We start from the raw sequence: 17,165 nt of genomic DNA on the forward strand, positions 1-17,165 counted from the left end.
AGAGAATTACAGTCCCTCATAAGCCACTCATCTGGTTCCAAGATGGCGGCCATTGGGACATTTATCTTCCCCAGCTGTGGACAAGCAGAGACTGCTGGTGAACTGAAAGCCGTCGACTGGCTCTGCAGCCCATGGTGCTTGTCTATAGATGGCCCAACCATGGGCAAACAAAGAAGTGCTGCTTTTTCTGAGGAACCATTGCTCGATTTCAAGATGGCGGCTGCTGTGACAAGTAACTCAAGTTGCAAAGTTGGTTAGAACGCACAGACAGATATCCAGTAGAGCAGATTTTAATGGTTGTGCCATCAGTGCTCAGAGAGTTGTTTGTGCTCAGATGTTTATCTTGAAAATTATGCTGATACTCAGAAAACACATCCAATGAAATGACGCTGCCTCATGGCTATCCGCCATCTTAGGGTCAGGCAGAATGGAGTGCGACCCTACGGAGATGTGTTTAGGCATCAATGTAAATAAACATGAGGACTGAGTAGGCAGTTATTAGGTAGGTTCAAGTGAGAGTAAAAGAGCCAGAAAGCGGATCTTACTCATTGACCGGAGCCTGGTTGCGTCCAGAGATCGATACCTGTTGTTGCCCGGACCCATCAGTGGGCAGCCGTTTCAGAGAGTCGGGCCCTGGGGCTAGATATTAACGTTAGACATCATTGAATAAGGTTGCAGATGAGATACCTTGATGCTCTTGGTCTTCCAAAAACAAGGTCTGTCCTTGCTTTGTATGAGATTGTCTTCAGGCCATAGTAGAGATGATTTGCAGACCACGGGGGAGCTAAGACTGAGGTGCTGCAGCTCAAGATCCCAGATGAGCAGACCTTCCCCTGTGTGGTGTGGGTGGCTCGGCCTCACTGCCATGGCTTCACTGTTTTCAGGCTCTGCCGCTCTCGCTCTCCCCTGGGTGTACGGGCAGCTTGCACTGAAGCAATTACAGGCATTTCTATCTTGGCCTTTGTACCCTCCGCTGTTGAGTGGTACCCACAGAGAACAGGACTAGTAAGGCACCTGTGGATGCTCTCTTGGTACAGACCAAGTCTCTCTTATAGTCCCTCCTTTGGGAGCAACCCATGTTCTGGGGGTGGAAATAGGGTGCCCCGAGCCTCTGCCCACCATAACCTCTTCTCCTATGCTTAGAATGGGCATGGGACCCATTTTCCCCTCACCACACTGGGAGCTGTCTGGATCACTGTGTTCCTCTCTCTCACTCTGTTGAGGGGGACCTGAGCCACCCTCCTAAGGATCACTCCCCAGCACCTTTCCAGACACTCTGGTACTCACCCAGAGGTCTGCCTCCTTGGAAAGCTCCCTGGGGTCAGTGAGCTTGCAATGAACCAGGTGTTGGTGTCTCTCTGAAAAGCAGTGACTAAACATGTGCTCTCTGGCTTTCAAACTATACGGCCCCTCATAAAAGTTTATCTCACTAACCTTCACCCTACCATCTTGCAAAAGTAACCCACAAATTCCCCTCAGGACTGATGAGATAGTTTCAGACTACCCCTGAATCTCAAACTGTACTATTCTGGGGTGAATCCTTCATGGTGGAATACCTCAGCCTGTCCCCCTTCACAAGAGCCAATAGGGCATCCCTACCATCACTAGGATTAGGCCTCCAACAGCCATCTCTCCAGTCCTCCCCAGGGATCTTGTGTACCTCTAGAGCTACCTCATATGCCTGAAGCCAACTGTCTATGTCATCACCCTTCTTGAAGTCAGGCACTAAGTCTCTAGGTATTTGGACCCTTCCTTCAGCACTAGACACCATCATTATTGCTAGATTCTAGCAGCTGGTGGACCTTCAAGTCCAGCTCTTTAATAATCAGTTCAGGATCCAACCACGATATATCTTTCTTCCAAGGCTCTTGCTGCCTCAGCTTTCTTTTCCTCTACCATTGCTTTGTAAGACTCAGCTCTTTTCTCCTCTACATCCAGTTGGACTAGCTGCAGTCTCAGGTCCCTCATAGCCTGTCAGCCTTTTAACTCCTCAGGAGACAGGGTTTGAGAGAAGACACCACTGCCTGCATTGGATGAAGCAGGGGATTCCCTCTCTGTGGGCTCCCTTCTCTCCTCTGGAACCACTGCTATGTAATTTTCCTTCTCCTCTTAATTATCCTTCTCAGAGTCACCACCCTCTTGGTCCTCTGCTGCAGTCTTCAGCCAACGTGCGCCCTCAAAAGCACACAGGGCATCCTTCAGGTCCTGCTTGGTGTACCCCTTTTGTAGCCAGCCCTCTATCCTTGGAGAACTTCCTCAGCTTAGCCTTGCTGAGGGCTTCAATGGGGACCGGGTTCATTCCATTGTAGCCTGCTAAGATGTTGGAATCCATTTCCAATCTGTTAAGGTATCACAGGTGGAATAATAAAGGAGCTCCAAGTTTATGAAGGTGAGAACGGAATCAAATTTGAAAAAATGACCAATGGAGAGAAGAAAGGAGTCCTAAGTACCCTCGGCGGACCCCACCGACCTATAAAACTTCAGACCTATCTCCTTGCTCCCGTATCCAGCAAAAGTCGTAGAAAAGGCCGTCAACAGTTAACTCTACGCCTTCATAGAACAAAACAACAACCTTGACTCCTCTCAATAAGGTTTCAGGAAGAACCACAGCACTGAAACCGCACTTCTTGCTACGTCAGACTACATCTGCTCCCTCGTTGACAGAGGAGATACTGTGCCCTAATCCTTAAGAACCTCTTCGCAGTCTTTGTCCCAGTCTCACACCGCACCCTAGCCTGCAGACTCCACGAAGCAGGAATCCGAAACATAGCCCTGGACAGGATCCTCTTATTGCTCTCCAGCAGAACACAGAGTGTCAGACTCCTTACCTTGCTCTTGGAACCCACACCGAACAAATGTGGAGTTCCCCAAGGTTACTGCTTCAGCCGGACTCTGTTCAACATCTACATGGACCCGCTCGCATCAATCGTTGGATCACAAGGACTCAACATCGTATCGTGTGCAGACAGCACCCAACTTGTCCACTCCCTGTCCAACGAACCCATCTCTCCAAACATAACTTTCAAGACAGAATGGATGCAGTCGCCAGGTGGATGTAGAACAGCTGCCTACAATTCAACACGGATAAAACCGAGCTGCTCATCATGGGCCCACACCTCGACGACTGGATTGACACCTGGTGGCCGCCAGCCCTCTGGATCTCTCCCTCCCCCACGGATCATGCACGCAACCTCGGAATCATACTGGACTCTGAACTCAAAATGTACTGCCAGATCAACAGCATCACCTCTTCCTGCTACCACACCCTCAGCCTACTCCGAAAGACCTTCAACTGGATTCCCCTTGAACACAGGAAAACCATCACCCACACCCTCATCAACAGCAGACTGGCCTACGGAAAAACACTCTATGCCGGAATCAACAAGAACCTCACCGCAAACTCCAGAACATCCAGAACACCACCACCAGACTATCCCTCAACCTACCGCACCACTGCCACATCAGCAAACACTTTCAGACACTACACTGGCTCCCCATTGAGGAGAGAATCACCTTCAAACTACTCACCCACACCCACAAAGCCCTCCACAACACTGGACCCGCCTACATGAACCACCACGTCTCTTTCCATGCACTCCAAAGGTCCCTCAGCTCAGCCCAGCTCTCCCTTGCAATGGTACCACACATCAAGAAGACCAGATCGGGAGGACGCTCCTTCTCCCTTCTCGCAGCAAAGGCATGGAACTCCCTCCCCCTCCGACTAACACCAACGCTCCCCAAATTCCTGAAGGACCTCAAGACCTGGCTCTTCGATGGAGCTCTATGATCTTCTGGGAGCTGTTCGCTCCTCCCTTCCGACCCTCAGCACCTTGAGACCCCTCGAGTGAGTAGCTGTGCTTTATACACCTGATTGATTGATTGAATAAGTATGGAAAGGTAATGTACATCAGTCACTGTATGGCAATCCACAAACACAAGTCCTATCCCACCACTGCCAACAATGTTAGCAATTAGGGTTAATGTTGACTGGGGTATGAGCCCTAGCCAAGTAGAAACCATAATGCTAGTCAGGGTGAGAGATAGGCAACCCTAAATTAACCTCTGCCCACCCTCTGGTAGCTTGGCATAGAGCAGTCAGGCTTAACTTTAGAGGCAATGTGTAAAGTATTTGTGTAACAATTCAAACTGTAGAACAGAGAAAATACCACACAAAATAATCCACACCATTTTAGAAACATAGCTCATAATGTAATAAACAAAACAAGACCAAAACAACCATATTCCAATAAGTAGAACTTGAGATATGGATTTTTAAAGAATAAACTGTAAAACAGCGCTTAGAAGCAACACATGTTCACTTGGGCTATTTGGTCGTGCCTGACGAAGACAAAGTCAAAAGTTCAGGCCGACCGTCCTGGAGTATGTGCCAGATACTTGGACCCAGTGAGGCCAGCTGAGCAAAACTACCCTGGTCGGGACAGGGTCAACGTCAAACATGTAGGCCACAGCTGAAGTGATGTGTCAATCCACGCAATGGGAGCGATGTGCCAGTCCTGATCCATGCAGCAGCAGCGATGAGTCGGTTCCGATGAGCGAAGAGATACGATGCAGAGATTCATCATCGAGGATGCCATCGGCAGAGATGCGGAAAATTGTCCAGTGGTGTTTCCGGAGGTGATACGTTGGTGTGATCCACTCAGCAGAGATGATGCACCAGTTCTGGTCACACCACAGGAGCGATGTACTGGTTGCAATTGACACAACAGGAATGACCGCCTGTTCTGATCCATGCAACAAACAGGGGCGATGCGCTGGTTCTGATCCATGCTGTTTGACATAGGAAGTGCGGGTTTTACAGAAACAAGCACCTTAGTCCTCACTTCCATGGGTCCAGGACTGGGGTGGCACCACTCGGCAGGGAAGACTCACAGTTGGCAGAGTCCAGGTGCAGAAGCAGGTAAGTTGGAAGTATTTTATGTCCCTGTGATTTAAGATCAGGAGGCCAGCCAGCTAGCCCTTGGTATCACTCTGGGTTCAAGTGTTGCAGGTTCAATATTTCTCACCCAAGCAGGGCAGCACAGCAAGGCAGGAGTCAAGCAAAGTAGTAGTAGTCCAGCCCAGTAGCAGTCCTTCAGCAGCACGGCAGTCATTCCTTCTTGTCATATTCTTCACAGGTCCAAAAGTGTACTGAAGTGGTGGTTTCTGAGGTTCAGTACTTACTTAGTGGGGACTTTGAACAGGGGCAAACTTCACACACAGGCCATTGAAGTGTAAAGATGGCCTGCCCTTTCTGCCCTTGCTCCAGACTCACTACAGGGGGGTATGCAGCCCTTTGTGTGTAGACAGGACACATCCTACTCATGTGCAAATGAGGCTGTACCCAGCTTCTCCCTCCCATCCTACGAGACAGCAGAACCAAATGGCTAAAGTAAAAAAATGTCAACTTTCTAAAAGTGGCATTTTCAGATTTGTAATTTAAAATCCAACTTCACCACAAGGTAGGATTTTAAATTAGGATTCCAGAGACACCAGACTTGGAGGTTCTATCTCTTCCCAATTGGAAACTACATTTATAAAATGTAAGAAGGTAATCCCACCTTTCTGGGACATTTGTACTCGCCAGTAAGAGTGAGCGTGGTTCCGGCTGCCATTTGTAACAGTTGGCAGTATAGCTTTCCTCCATGAGGAGGTTATTTAGGGATGATGTCAGCACGACTGCGCTGCATTCATTGTCATCTGATTGTTGTTTTTACTGCTCGGGGGAATTCTTTAAAGAACCTTGACAACGAGTTCCTTTAACAATTTTATTGACCTGGCACTTTACTTACCTTTCTGGAGCATTTTTACTCACCAGTAAGAGCGAATGTGGTCTCGGCAACTAATTGTTACAGGTCAAGGTCTAGTTTTCCTCCAGGTGGAGGCATTTAGGGCTGATGTCAGTGTATCCATGCAGCAGGTGTACACAGAGGGTGCACCAAAGGCAAGCCCATCTGCGCCAAGTAACACCAAGACTCCATCAGGACCAATGGCTGTTCTCCCTCTCATAAATATACAAGGGGATCTCTATTACCTCAGGTAGGCTTTTTATCTAGTGAGGGTGCTGAATTTGTCCACTGCAATAATTGTAACTTTGACTGTTGGGTGGAGCAACTATCACCTGTAGACAAGCCAAGGTTACCTTCTGCCTTCAACTCAATTATGCTGAGCTCCCCATTTAGTATTCCTGATGGAAACTTGGGCGGATGAGACCACAAACCCGGACTTTGCCACATCTCTGCTAGCAGGATGCGCTGTTACTACACTTGATCGGGCCAGCAAACGAGGTGGAGGTTTAACAGTAGTATATCACATCTCCTTGGAGATAACCTGTGAATCGGTCAACCTAGTAGACTTTTAAATGTAAACTGACAAATAATTTTATGTTCTACGGGCTCCTGATCTATAGGAACCCAGGGCCTAAAACAACGTTTTTTGAAGCCTTGAGAGATAAGTGTTCATTACCCTAATGTTACCTTGCACAGAAATTCTAATATTCATCTGGATAACTCTAAGAACAGAGATTCTGAATCTTTAATTGACAACATGAGTTGTTTTAACTTAACTCAGTTGGGGAACACCGCCGCGCATGTTGTAGGACATATGCTTGATGGCATTGTTTCCAATTATTCTTAAGGTGGAAGCTGCTCTAACTATCACCTGATAGGTTCATAAGGTGATCTGCTTTAGCCCGACTGTCCCTACCTAGAAATTCATAGCTAACATAGTAGGGCGAGTAAAAGGATCCGGGCCTGGAACCAAATTAACAAGATGGATTTGTCAGACCGTCTTGAAGTCACGTAGCCAAAGCTGATGGATGACACCAATGCAGTGGCAGCTAACTTCACAGCATGGATTACTGAGGCAGCTACCAAGTTGGTGCCTCTAAAACATGTACAAAATCACAGAAATAGAGCCGCTGCACCTTGGTTTATGCACAAAAGAGATTAGACATATAATGGATAATGGAGGGAGGGCTGCAGTGGTTCTTTTGGATCTATCGGCAGCCTTTGACACCGTGATCCATGCAGTTTTGCTTAAGAGTCTACTAGAAATAGGGGATGCTGGTTTGGTCCATGACCTGGTCTTCTCCTCTTCAACAAACAGAGAGCAGACCATGGCCCTTGTGAGGTTTAATTCAATACCTTTTGTTCTGCCTTGTGGTGTTCCCCAGGGGTCCTCTATGAGCCCTACACTTTTTAATATCTATGTGGCACCCTTATCCAAGCTAATCTGCTCTTTTAGTTTTGCTACAGTTTCCTAACCAGACCACACCCAAATTGTCATCTCTATCTTAAGAGATGTAGATGAGGTTGCTGAGTTCCTTCCCTTTGGAAAGGACAGTTCCTTCTGGAATCATTTGTGGTGGCCTTAGACCTTGGGTCCCCCTTGCCACCAGTATCCACAGTCAGGAACCTGGGGGTAATTTTTGATGCTGAGTTATCTTCTTAGGATCAGATCAATAAAATAACCTAATCCAGTTTTCTTTGTTGAAAACGTTGAGGAAGGTTCTGACTTTTATCCCTTTTGACCTGCAAAAATCAATATTCATTCCACTGGTGTTATCCAAACTGGACTATTGCTGTGCCCTATATCTTGATATCTCACAACGCTCTTTAAATAAACTTCAGGTGTTGCAGAGCGCAGCGGTTGTCTTCTGAAGAAGATTTCAAAATTCAAATCTGTCTCAGCAGCCATGACAGAGCTTGATTGGCTTCCAATTAAAAAGAGAGTGGCCTTTATGGCCTTAAGTTTGGCACATAAAACCCTTCATGGCAACAGACCAGATTATTTGAGAAGAAAAATTGTCTGGTATACTCCGAACAGACTGATGCGTTCAGCAGCGTCTAAATGAGTTAGTGTTTCAAAAATCAAGAAAGCCTTGTGGGGCTGCAGAAACCTTGTACACTCAATGTGTCAACTCTAAAACAACATGCCTAGGCACTTGTTGCTTGAATATGTATTTACCCTGAAATAAACAAAAGACAAGAGGCATTTGCATAACAAGAAAAGGTGGTTTAATAAACACTGTGGCTGGGAGCGCAGCTTACAGAAACGGATCTGAGGACTGTCTCAAAGTACAATCAATCCAAGTGATTTTTATACAGTTTTGGGATCAAATAAAGTACATCTGGCGATCCTTATTTGGTAAAAGAATGTAGGCCTTGTCTGGGGAGTCATTGAAAAGCTCCCTGATAGCAAATGCAGTAACCCTGGGCGTAGTTCGCGAAGTAGCACTACGCGAAGCTACGCAAAGTGCACTTCGCACTACGCGAGCTACGCGTAGCACTTCGCGAACTGCGTAGTACCCTGTTCGCACTGAGCAAGATGTCGTTTTCAATGATTGCACAGTGCAGACAAGCAACCGGCACTGTGCAATCATTGAAAACGGCATCTTGCACAGTGCGAGCTGTAGTTTTCTGCCGCTCGAGTAGATTTTTACTCGAGCGGCAGCTTTCTCAACGCGGACTGGTTCTTTCTCATCGCGAGCGGTCGCGAGCATGCGCGACCACTCGCAATGAGAAACCTGACCTCCTCGCGTTGAGAATCTCGCCGGGAGGTTTATTTTCCACGCTCGTGATCGCCAACTTGATGTTGCTGATCGCGAACGAGGAAAAAGTCTTGCCAGGATGTCATTTTGCTTGCTCGCGGTCGCCAACTTGACATTGAGGACCGCGAGCAAGCAAAAAAATGACCGCTGCACTACGCAACACTACGCTACGCGTGTTCGCACTGTGCTACATGCAATTCGCGTAGTGTGAAGTAGCGCAAACTTCGCAAACTACGCGAGCGTAGCGTAGTGCTTTGCCCAGGCTAAAAATGCAGGTAGGTCTCGACCTTTCATGAACACAATGTGAGGCAGTGGGTAGTGTGTCCAGATGTCCGGCATGAGGGGTGCATGATCGCTGCATTTACTGTATGTGTTGTGTCCTGATTGACTGCGTGTTCCTAACTCCATATGGCAGCTGACTTTATGGTTTTTGGGAATGTGTGCTACCCTCAGGTCATGTGCGCCCTATTGGGGTCATTTTCCCTGGACCATTGTGATGTCGCTGTGCTTATCTGGGAAATGGACCTCAGTTTCCTGTGCGCGTGTTTGTCTGCAGGCTACATGCCACTCCATCTGTGACCTATTAATCAGTTACTGTGGGCCTGGGTTTTAGCCTGATCACATATGTAGGTTAAGGGAGCTTTCATGACAGGTGAATTTGACAATAGGGTTGCGAGTATATTCGTGTATGCAAGTATACCATCATATTAATTAGCATTGTTATTATCAATATCAACACACCTTAAAAGTCAGACCAACCTGGTGAGTTTCTGCAGGGAAACTGAAATCTAGGCTGTTCTCCTTTTTTGTAGCCTCTTTCCTCCAGCTGTTGCAAACAGATCTGAATTTGATGAATGCCAGTACCAAGACGCCTAAGGGCATTTGTGCACTGTAGAAATTATAAAATCAGATCAATCAAAATCAAAATCCTATGGGAGAGATAGGCCCAGCACTAGTGAAAAAAAGTAAGTTAAGAGTTTTTCACTACCAGGACATGTACATGTCCTACTTTTTAAGTACACTGCAACCTGGTTTCTGGGCTGTCAAGGGGCTACCTAGGGTGACTTATATGCATTAAAAGGTGTGGACCTGGCAAAAGGTTTATTTTGCCAGGCCGATATGGCAGTTTAACCTGCACTTACAGGCTCTGCAATGGCAGGCCGGAGGGCTACTCAAGTGAGTGGCAAAAGCAGTGCTGCAGTCCGATTAGCAGCATTTAATTTACAGGATCTGGACACATGTACTACACTTTGCTAGGAACTAATACGAAAATTAAATATGCCAACTGGGTTTGAACTAACATTACCTTGTTTAGAGGTGAGAGCACATGCACTTTAGCACTGGGTAGCAGTGGTGAAGTGCTCAGAGTCCTAAAGCCAACAAAAACAAGGTCATAAAAAGTGGAGGAGGGAAGCAAAACGTTTGAGTTGACCCTGCAGAGCGGGCCAATTTTCAGCAAGCAGTAACTCCCACTTTCATTATTTTAATTAAGACATTCATTATGCAAAAAATGCTTTTAGTGAAGGAAACATTATTATTTTTAACTAAGGTTTCTCGCCATATTTCCAACATTCTCCTCAGGTTAACGTTGGGCATTCTCTTTATGTAATCTTGTAAAATGCATTCAAATAAGTCTCTAGACGATAATTGGAAAGTTGGATCTAAAGACCTAAAGTGAAAATGGCCTCTAAGACAATTTTTGAAGACAGATCTTAAATATTCTAAGAAAAAAAGCTGTGGCCAATTTTATAAATGATATAATCTACTCAATTGTGAGAGGAACATTCTCTGTAGAAAAGTCGAGGTCTTTAGTGTTTTTAGAATGCAACCCAGTAGAGAATGCCCAGGGTGGTGCATGTTTAACTCCTGCAATGTATTTCTAAGAAAGCGTATTTGTCTCTTTCCTTTTTTTCCTACATTGCTGTTCCAGATGTAACCTTTGTGTTTCACGCTTTATGGGCTGGTGAAAAACAAGACTTGACCATTTTCTTTCCTGTTATCATCATTATTTCTTCAACTGGGAAATGGCATCCGAGAAACATTGTGACAGTACTCATTCACATTCAGTTGCTAGGAGATTATGCTGCTCATACACTCACATTAGATTAGAGAGTGGAGAGGTTAAACTGAATCATAATCTGGGCCCATCATGATGGTGAGTGAGTCAGTCATGGGTTAGTTGAAAGAAGATGAAAATCAAGCACAAGATTAAAGCGAAGGCCTCACTGCAGAAGCGTTGCTATGCCTAAAAAGGTTACAAAACAAATTGTAAGAGAAAAACTGTGTAAAGAAAGAACTATTACAGTTTTTGAGGCTGATGTGAACAAGCTAGAAAAACCTCATCTTGCGATGTAAGTTGTCTGAAGCTGATTGCTTTTTTATGCACATCTACATCGATTTCTGTTTATAATTGCCAGCACTATATCTTTTCTTTGACAATGGAGACAATAAAGACCCTTGCAGTCTGTGGTAAAATAGATATAAGGTTTACTGGGCAATCATTAGGGGTTCATATTTTACATATTTCCAACACCGAAAACTCATCATCATTTAACAACTTAAAGATATGGCATGCATTTTGTATTGCATACCTGCTACTGAACTGGGAGTACTAAGTTATACAGACGTTTAAAGACAAAGGGATGCTATGCTGTAATATATTGGTATCTGGTTGAATTGGCATGTACACACTCATCTTTATCAATTTTTGCACAGGCATAACTTTATTTCCAAATGCTACTTTGCTCGTGCAGAGAGTAGCCACGAGCATACCTCTATGAGGCTGCATTAGTCTCAAGTGTGCTTCCTTGATAGTCTGGTGTTGGCCTTAGCCCCTTCTATGGAGTCATACTCAAACATTTTGCCTTTACCCTCCTATTTTCTTAACCCATTTTTGTGGGATTTAAGGACTCTGCGCACCACTGCTAATCCATGCTGAAGTGCTTGTGCTCTCTCCTTTAACTATAGTAAAATTGGATTACACTCAACTGGCACGTTTAATTTACTTGTAAGACCCTAGGAAAGTAGTACTACATGTGCCCAGTGCCTGTAAATTAAATGCTATTAGTTGCCAGCAGCACTGATTGTGCCACCTACATAAGTAGCTCTTTAAACGTGTCTCAGGCCTGTCATTGCAACATGTGTGTGCAGTTTCAAACTGCTATTTTGATCTGGCAGAATAAACATTTTGCCAGGCCTAAACCTTACTTTTTAATAAGTATAAGTATAAGTCAACCCTAGGTAGGCCCTAAACAAGCCAATGGGCAGTGTGCAGTATATTTTAAAAGTTTAAAATGTACTTTTAGGTTTTACACGTCCTGGTAGTGAACAACTCCTAAATTAGGTTTAAACTACTGTGTGGCCTATCTCTCCCATAGGATAGGATTGGGTTAAAGTTTTACTAGCACTTTGGATTGTCGGTATCTAAATACATTTAATTTAAAGCCCTCTTTAATGGTAAAGTCAGATTTTAAGTTACAATTCTGAAAGCAGAAGTCTTAGAAAGTTGCCATTTTCTCATCCTAATCATTTGGTTTCTGATGCCTTTATCCTGGGTCACATGAACATGGGCAGCTGGCAGTTGTTTTTTAGGTATTGCTCCCAGACAGTGAGCCACAGGAGGAATGGGTGTTGACAGGATGGTCTTCTCTGCCTTGATAAGGGGGAGGAGCTGTCACGTACCACAAAGCCTCTGCCTGGGCACACTCATGAAGGGCTTGACACTAGTCTTTTGTGACCCCAGACTACCTGGAGCCAGACCAGGGCAGCAGGAAATTCCAGACACTTCTGGGATGGAAACCTCCAGAACCTTCTCCTAATTCAAAGTGGGTACCAGGTATAAATTTCAGGCCCAACTCTTCAGTACAGGTCTGGACCTGTGGAAGACTCAGAAGTACAGCTGTGCTGCTCTGCAAGAAGAACTGCTAATCTGCTGCCATGTTATGCTGCCCTGTTGCCCTCTTGCCTCAGTGTAAAGGACTGGACCTGCATCTTGAAACTAGAACCACAAGAATGACTTCAAGATCTAGATGGCTTTCCTCCTGATCACAGCCTCTGGGACAGAAATGCCTCCAGCCACCTTGGACCTAGCTCCTGGCCTCTGCCTGTTGTGAGACTTGACCCCAGACCTGAACCCTTAGAAGTGGGCCTGAAAGTGCTCTACCAGCTCAGCTATGGTCCCGTGAGCAGAACCCCTGCAGCGCAACGCATCTCCTCGCAGCCATATCGGAACCGCCACTGTGCTATGCATCCTTGATGCAAAACCTCGCATCCCAGCCTGCTGTTTCCTCATACTATCGCTGCACAAAGCATCCTCGACACAGGCCTGTGTATTGCAAGACCTTTGCTAGGGCATCGTGGATGACAGTGAGGACTTGTCAACGCAGTCTCTGAGCTTCCTCAGAACTGCCACTGAGGAATAACTCCTCAAACTGGATTTCACATTGCGCGGCATTCATCAAAGACATCCTCAATGATGATGCATCACAGCACTGCAGCTTCCTCGGAAGCACCACAATGCGAAGCATCCTTAATGCGGGATCATGTAAACCAGGATTTAATTTAATGTACTTTGTTCATTAGGCTTAGCCTGGTCCCTGTAACTGGCCCGCACTCCATCGTGGCGGTCTGGACTTGTGTCTTTGTCTAAGTCTGGAGCAACAAGCTAACCACAATTGGCACTTTGTGCTTCTAGGCACTATTTTCACTTAAATATTTATAAAATCACATCTCTGGTTCTAATGATTGGATTTTTGTCATCTTGGTCTCAAATAATTTATTACATTTTACTCTATGTTTCTAAATTGGTGTGGGATTTTTCTTTTGTTTTGTTGTCACTTCATTACTTTTTGAAGTGCTGCACAAAGAATTTACACATTGCCTCTAAACTAAGCATGACTGTTTTTGTTCCAAGCTATCAGAGGGTTAGGCACAGGTTAATTTGGGGTTTGCTTAGTTGCATCCTGACAGAAATTGGAGTTGCTGCTTGAGTAGGATTGCAACCCCTCAACCAGCAACCCAGTTTCCAACATCAGGTCACATATAATCATGAATGTGCACTATTAAATATGTGCTCACCACACTGGCAGGTGACAGCTAGGTGGGTCTGGTGGCCAAAGGCAATCTCTAAATATACTAAATCAGTCATGTGATTGTGGGGATTCAGCATTGACAGTCCCAAAGAAAATTGAGGCAACAGGCACCTTCTGCTCTGCAACCTACTTTCTCACACTCCTGTCACAGGCAAGGACGCCTCTGAGTAGGATTACATGGACTGTGTGGCCAAACAAGACCTACTAATTATGGGGGCATTAAATATCCAGAACTGGCAACCCCATATAGAACCCCAGTAAAGAAGATAACCACAGCTGAACAACATCTGTACATTTAACTAGGAACACTTTGGTTTACATTACAGTATCATGGACTAAATAGAGGTTGACATAAATAAAGGGCCCCATTCAAACTCTGGCGCATGGTGTGCCATCTGTCAGGGTGGCAAAGGTAATTCCCGTTGCCACCCTTGAGGAAGTACTGGCTACCATATTTTGAGATCTCATCCAGCCTTGCAGATATTTTTCTGCCTTCAGAGGAGTCGCCATCACGGCATCTCATTAGAAGGCACTTAAAGTTTGGTAAGCGGCCTCTATGTTTAAGGCGCCCACTGATCACACATTTCTGTTGTCCAAAAGCAAGCTCCTAAAGCCAGAAGGTGTTTAAAAAAAACAAAGCTAATGACCCTGACACCTTGGGAGTATTCTCCCATGGTCTGGGGGCATTTTATATTTTTTCTGTTCGACATTGCCAAGTTTGTGCTGGCATGCCCAAAAAACGAAGAATATCAGACCATGACTAAATAGGGTGAACTGACTGAGGTACCAACAATGACAGCTCCAACTCATTCAAGCCGACAATGTAGGGTTTCCAATGGCAGAACTAGCAGGAGCACCTCCATCCGAAACAGGATGGTTTTACCTGACTCTCAATAGAATGGGTGGACTGTTAGGGTCTCTTTTATGAGTCCCCTTGCGTCATTGGCACGTCTCTTTTTGAAACGTTACATGGCGTAGGAGCCTGCTCCATGTTTACAAGGCAGCACTAAGCCACTTCTTTGGATTAATGCTGCCTCGTAAATATTGTCCCCTTTAATGCAGACTCTGCTTAAAAGGGACATGCAATGAGTGCTGTTGGGGGCGTTTCCAGCAACATCCATGGCATTTTGACACTGCCCCAGATTTACAAAAAATTGTAAATCTGAGGCAGTGCCGAAAACGTACCCCTCTCCAGGGGAGGTGTAAGGGAGGCGCAAAGAGGAGAAAAATCTTATTTCTCCTCGTTTTTCCTTTTATGCAGCACATATAGAAAAAGAAAAAACCGCTTGTGATTGTATTTGTGCAGGAAGGTTTCCCTTCCTGCACAAAAAAGTATCCCCTCAACGCGGGCACCCTTGCACCATGGTGCAAAGGTGCTTGCGTTGGCACACAACAGCCTATTGTGTGTTGGTGCAGGGGAAAAGGACAGGAATGCGCCAATTTGCATATAAACGGTGCAGTCCTGCCCTAGTCTTTTGCTGTAGGCAAAAACACATAAATGAGGTCCTTAGTTTTGTAGACAGGGTACTCTAATACATATGTGGTTTAATACCCTTTCCATGAAACTCTAAACGAGGTCCAATGTTTTAAGCATCATTTACAAAAATATCACCCTTTGCCTTTAATAATAGAACTTCTACACACAATGGAACGGTATTTTACTTCGAACGACATTCAGAACTCAATTCTTTCGTCTAACAATACTTTTGTCAACAGTACTCTGGCATAGATTCAGGCGCTGGAAACAAGCAGTACACAAGGGTATGGCTTCCAAAGAGTCATTCAGATTCAAACAGGCATTAATCAAGCATATTTCTCCTTCAGCGCTATAAGAAATAATTCAAAAAAGCAAAAATGTGCTTGAGTGAAACACAGTTAATGTGTCTCGCTGGAATTGAACAGTTGTCCACATGGGGCATGTAGCGCCTAATATATCAGTAACAAATAATTGAATTCATAGGTGCAATTTATTCTTCGCGCTATTGATATTACATTTGTTTTTGTTTATCTAGCTACTATTCTGAAAGCAAGGAAATAATATCTTGCATAAAGCAAGTTAATAATGTGCATTATACTAAGTGCTATGCTGTCTACGGAATTCATATGTTCTCTCACAATAGTAGAAGCTGTATATTTTTACTGCTGTAAAACTTTGTATAGTCTTCTTTTTTTTAGAAGACTCATTATTCTTTATTGCTGAAAACGAAAGGTTCAGCTGAGATATCTAAAGCACAATTGATGCATATATTAATAAGGATGTTCGAAGTGAAATGTAATGTCCAAACTGTCTAAGCTTCCTAAAACAAGGTTACAAGGTTTTCCACAAGTAATCATTTTTAAAGTGAATGTTTTGTGAGACAAGTCATATTTGTGAGTCTTGAAGAAGTAGTTAAGTGAGTAATGAAGTACCCTTTACTTCTAGGGCAATAGAATAATAGAATAATAATTAATCATGCTAACAAACAGTGGTGACAGATTTGAAAATGTCACCGTCGCTGTGATTGCCGCATTGGTAGGCCTAAAGATATGTGTTGGGCTTTATGACTTAGTTGCTTTGACATTTCAAGAGTTCACGGAAATTACCATGACTCATGGAAATTATTTTTTAAGAAATAATGAAATGCATATATCTCGAGTGGCTTTTGCACAGACGAGGTTTGGCACATTTTTCAGACTTTTTAAGATACATGCTCTTTTATGTTTTCTTAATTCCAAAGTCGCTCATACTTTCACATAGCAATCCTATTCAAGTTAAATCCAATTGCATTGCAAATATTAATCCTTGCAACGTTATAGATCTGGAATTTATCGCCCTGGTAGCGCGTTATCAACAACGCGTTGCTGCAGGGCGATAAAAATTCCAGAGATAGCGGGGGAAATCGCTGTTTTGCAGGTGATAGCCTTGCTGATACGACCCTGTGGTCGTAGCAGCATAATCCATCCCCTATGTTAGGGATGGGTAAGTCAGGATTTTAGCAGATGTTAATTCTTGGAGAAAACAGCTGTTTTCTCCAAAAACTAACGCCTGCTAAAATGCTGGGGCAGCCTTGTAAATATCGCGATGTGCACATCAGCGGTATTGTTAAGGCTGTACTGTCCAGTGACGCCCACTTTGCATCTCATTAGAGATGCAAAGGGAGGCGTCGGGAAAAAGGGTCCCAACATGCGATTATGCATGTTAGCACCCTCTTGTAAATAGGGCAATAGTGTTATCTCCGCTTTTTTGGCTTTTAAAGCCAAAAAAGCGGAGATAAAGCCCTTGTTAATATGCCTGCAAATGCCACCCACTCCCAATGCTGTTATTCGGGATGAGGGGGGGGGTGTACCTGCAGGATATACACAAAACATATATGAGCAACTATAGGCCATGTAGTGGCATGTCATGGATTATGCACACACTAACAGGCTCAAAGTTTAATCAGAACAAAAAACAAACAAACACATAGGTCAGCTAAGAGGCATGAGTATAAAAAATGTTGCTCCATGCTGGAACGCCGATGATCCGGCAGGCTCACACTGACAATTTG

This window comes from Triturus cristatus, chromosome 8 (assembly GCF_964204655.1).
Source record: "Triturus cristatus chromosome 8, aTriCri1.1, whole genome shotgun sequence".
Classification (NCBI taxonomy): Eukaryota; Metazoa; Chordata; class Amphibia; order Caudata; family Salamandridae; genus Triturus; species Triturus cristatus.